Source organism: Protomyctophum bolini (assembly GCF_963924005.1).
Source record: "Protomyctophum bolini genome assembly, chromosome: 18".
Lineage (NCBI taxonomy): Eukaryota > Metazoa > Chordata > Actinopteri > Myctophiformes > Myctophidae > Protomyctophum > Protomyctophum bolini.
Window position 1 is genome coordinate 28,799,677 of NC_137879.1, and position 5,579 is coordinate 28,805,255.

Here is a 5,579-nt window from a genome sequence, read left to right on the forward strand (position 1 = left end):
AAAACTCCCATATCTGCTGGGCGATGTTATGTGCAAATACAGCAGCAAGATTCGTGAACTGCCGTGATAGAAGGATATCAAATGGAACACAACCACCCTAAATACACATGGTGCGTATTCCTGCCCTTGTCTTGGTATATAAATTGATTAATTGAAGATTCTGACTTTCAATTGCGTGTGCGCCTGCGCAACAGTGCGTGTGCATGTGTGCATGTGTGCGTAACACGACGAGAATTACTAGTGAAATGAAAGAAGTGTTACTGCAGTAACGGCCAGGATTCGAACCGCGTCTCCTGCATGGAAAGCCAACATCTTAACCACTAACCCAAAGGGATATCCCTATGACTCAGGGGATATATTAGACTTTATAGGCCATCACGCTGAGGTTGTGAGCCACTCTGGGAAGGTAGTCTATAACACTCACGTAATGTTGTGAGTTCCATCTGGTAAATAAAATCGTAATGTTGTGAGTTCCATCTGGTAAGTAAAATGGTAAATGGTGCATTTATACATGGTGCCTTTATCCAAAGAGCTTTACAGAGACTGTGCATTATCACATTTGCGCATCGCAAGACATTGTGGTCTTGTAGATTGGCTACTTTCAAATGGCTGAAATTGACATAGGGCTGAAGTATTTCCAGGCTATGTTTTGAAATAATATTCAATCTACAAAGTAACTAGTAACTAGAGCTTTCAAATAAACGTAGTGGATTAAAAGTATAGAATATTTGGATCCGAGATGTAGTGCAGTAGAAGAATTCTTACTAAATACAGTACTTGAGTAAACTATACTTTCCACCACTGCTCACTGCAGTGCTGTGAGTTCCATCTAAGCCTCCACAGGACGCCGTATAAAACAACAGCGTTGCTGCTGTGATAATAGACTGTGTTGTTTAAGAAGAGCCGTGTTCGTTCCTTATCCTCCTGTTGTCCCTCTAGTCTAGTCTCTCTCTCTCTCTCTCTCTCTCTCTCTCTCTCTCTCTCTCTCTCTCTCTGCTACATCTGAAAAATGTGATACCTCGCACAAAAGTTAATAACGGCTCTGTTAACGTCAGGTAAACCAAGATGGAACGCCTCTCTGTTCATGCCCACCCTCCCCAGGGGCAGCAGCCATCCTCCGTCTCGATTATGATTCTTCAACGTACTTATGCTGGTTGCCTGCGCTCAGCAAGAAGGTCATTTAGGGAAGGGGAGAAAAAATAAACTCCACCTTTAGCTGCATGGAGTACTTTGAGATAACGCGACCGGAGGCCGATTGCACCCATTCCTTGGACTCAGAGGTGCTAAAAACTTTGAAATCTTTTCAGGGCAATTGCCGTACTTTGTGGGCTTTATTGTTCAAGTTTCAAAGGGTCACAGTTTCTTCAAATATTTTCCAATGTAAATGACAATACATCATAATAAAGCTTACATTCTGTAGTTTCGTATTATCTCAAAAGCTAAAACAAAAATCAAACCACTGCCTTCTGAATCGGTGGTTCTCGCATTTTCAAGTTTCTTCCAATAATGTTCAAAAATAGCAGATGTACAAGCTCAAGATGTGAGCTTGTATTTTATTTTGCTATTTGTTTGGAATAGCCAATGCAAATATCTAAAAATGACACGCATGCTTTCCCAGTTGTAATGCGGGATAAAGCACCTTTCACACACAACATGGCGAAAAGATGTCTCTCCTTGGCTTTATTTCTAGCTCTTCTTTCCAGCTGTCCACAACAAGCAGCAGCCAGATGCCGACTACTCTATGTGCGTAGGCCTACACGCTCGCTGGCTAGCTTGTTTAGCTGTGATCACAGGTGCTAAACAGCCTTTTACTACAAGCTGGTTTCACTCCCAACAGCATCTGTCGGGCAGAAACCTCTTATCTCCATATGTTCTCTAACTTTCTTTTACGTATACATTCACGCTCTACTTGATTGTGCTACAGTACAGCGGCACATACAATAAGCATCAAAAGCAGCAGATGCGCAAGTTCGAAGCTCGTTGTGAGCTTGTGGATCTGCAGCTGCTATACTTTTGCCATGCTTGAATTTTTAATCGTGAAACGTAACAAGTTTTGGACACAAGGAGGTTTCCACGCGACAGAGACGAGACATATCTCTGTGTCTTTACATCCACCTGGCAGAAACCTGGCGTAATCAGGTGAAGTAAACGTATAATCATAAAGGAGTGATGAAACCTGGCGTAATCAGGTGAAGTAAACGTATAATCATAAAGGAGTGATGCCAACCCTTCCATCCATAGATTTAACACGGTAAATGTGTTGTGTTTGCCTGCATGCTTTTCTGTTTGCAGCGTGCAGGTGCTGCATGCATGCATGCATGCAGGCATCGACTGACAGTCTTCTTCAATCATCACTGGCCAAGCACACAGTGCCCTAGCTGTGTGCCAATGTTGCTTTTAAGACCTGCTGGCTGCATCCCAGGTGCAGTGGTGGAGGAAAAATAAACTAGGCTATACTCAAATGTACTCCGATATAGAAAATACATTGGCATCAAAATGTACGCCTACTCAAAGTATAGCAAAAGCAAAAGTGCTCAGAATGTCTCATTCAACGTTTTGAGCTGTGAGCTTGTACTTGTAATTGAAATTGGAAATACTCAAGTAAAGTACTAATTACAGTAGCTCAACACTGTACTCAAGTATAGTTTATAAGGAGGCTAAATGTGTACTTAGTTACTTTCCACCACTGGGACGCTGATGCCAGATCTCAAAGGGTTTTGTTCAGACTTAAATCTAATGTTTGTTTCTCAAGTACGATCTGTAGGGCGGACTGTCCACACTGTTACTGGCAAGTGATCAGATCAGGATCCAAAGTGAGCGACAGCCACAATACTAGAGGGAGTGACAATGATCTGGTACGACCCAAGTATAGAACACACATGGGACAATTCATTCCACTACTGTGTGATCTGGTACGACCCAAGTATAGAACACACATGGGACAACTCATTCCACTACTGTGTGATCTGGTACGACCCAAGTATAGAACACACATGGGACAATTCATTCCACTACTGTGTGATCTGGTACGACCCAAGTATAGAACACACATGGGACAATTCATTCCACTACTGTGTGACCCAAGTATAGAACACACATGGGACAATTCATTCCACTACTGTGTGATCTGGTACGACCCAAGTATAGAACACACATGGGACCATTCATTCCACTACTGTGTGATCTGGTACGACAAAGTATAGAACACACATGGGACAATTCATTCCACTACTGTGTGATCTGGTACGACCCAAGTATAGAACACACATGGGACAATTCATTCCACTACTGTGTGATCTGGTACGACCCAAGTATAGAACACACATGGGACAATTCATTCCACTACTGTGTGACCCAAGTATAGAACACACATGGGACAATTCATTCCACTACTGTGTGATCTGGTACGACCCAAGTATAGAACACACATGGGACCATTCATTCCACTACTGTGTGATCTGGTACGACAAAGTATAGAACACACATGGGACAATTCATTCCACTACTGTGTGATCTGGTACGACCCAAGTATAGAACACACATGGGACAATTCATTCCACTACTGTGTGATCTGGTACGACCCAAGTATAGAACACACATGGGACAATTCATTCCACTACTGTGTGATCTGGTACGACCCAAGTATAGAACACACATGGGACAATTCATTCCACTACTGTGTGATCTGGTACGACCCAAGTATAGAACACACATGGGACAATTCATTCCACTACTGTGTGATCTGGTACAACCCAAGTATAGAACACACATGGGACCATTCATTCCACTACTGTGTGATCTGGTACGACCCAAGTATAGAACACACATGGGACAATTCATTCCACTACTGTGTGATCTGGTACGACCCAAGTATAGAACACACATGGGACAATTCATTCCACTACTGTGTGATCTGGTACGACCCAAGTATAGAACACACATGGGACAATTCATTCCACTACTGTGTGATCTGGTACGACCCAAGTATAGAACACACATGGGACAATTCATTCCACTACTGTGTGATCTGGTACGACCCAAGTATAGAACACACATGGGACAATTCATTCCACTACTGTGTGATCTGGTACGACCCAAGTATAGAACACACATGGGACAATTCATTCCACTACTGTGTGATCTGGTACGACCCAAGTATAGAACACACATGGGACAATTCATTCCACTACTGTGTGATCTGGTACGACCAAGTATAGAACACACATGGGACAATTCATTCCACTACTGTGTGATCTGGTACGACCCAAGTATAGAACACACATGGGACAATTCATTCCACTACTGTGTGATCTGGTACGACCCAAGTATAGAACACACATGGGACAATTCATTCCACTACTGTGTGATCTGGTACGACCCAAGTATAGAACACACATGGGACCATTCATTCCACTACTGTGTGATCTGGTACGACCCAAGTATAGAACACACATGGGACAATTCATTCCACTACTGTGTGATCTGGTACGACCCAAGTATAGAACACACATGGGACAATTCATTCCACTACTGTGTGATCTGGTACGACCCAAGTATAGAACACACATGGGACAATTCATTCCACTACTGTGTGATCTGGTACGACCCAAGTATAGAACACACATGGGACCATTCATTCCACTACTGTGTGATCTGGTACGACCCAAGTATAGAACACACATGGGACAATTCATTCCACTACTGTGTGATCTGGTACGACCCAAGTATAGAACACACATGGGACCATTCATTCCACTACTGTGTGATCTGGTACGACCCAAGTATAGAACACACATGGGACAATTCATTCCACTACTGTGTGATCTGGTACGACCCAAGTATAGAACACACATGGGACCATTCATTCCACTACTGTGTGATCTGGTACGACCCAAGTATAGAACACACATGGGACAATTCATTCCACTACTGTGTGATCTGGTACGACCCAAGTATAGAACACACATGGGACCATTCATTCCACTACTGTGTGATCTGGTACGACCCAAGTATAGAACACACATTGGACAATTCATTCCACTACTGTGTGATCTGGTACGACCCAAGTATAGAACACACATTGGACAATTCATTCCACTACTGTGTGATCTGGTACGACCCAAGTATAGAACAGTAAGAACACACATGGGACAATTCATTCCACTACTGTGTGATCTGGTATGACCCAAGTATAGAACACACATGGGACAATTCATTCCACTACTGTGTGATCTGGTACGACCCAAGTATAGAACACACATGGGACAATTCATTCCACTACTGTGTGATCTGGTACGACCCAAGTATAGAACACACATGGGACAATTCATTCCACTACTGTGTGATCTGGTACGACCCAAGTATAGAACACACATGGGACAATTCATTCCACTACTGTGTGATCTGGTACGACCCAAGTATAGAACACACATGGGACAATTCATTCCACTACTGTGTGATCTGGTACGACCCAAGTATAGAACACACATGGGACAATTCATTCCACTACTGTGTGATCTGGTACGACCCAAGTATAGAACACACATGGGACAATTCATTCCACTACTGTGTGATCTGGT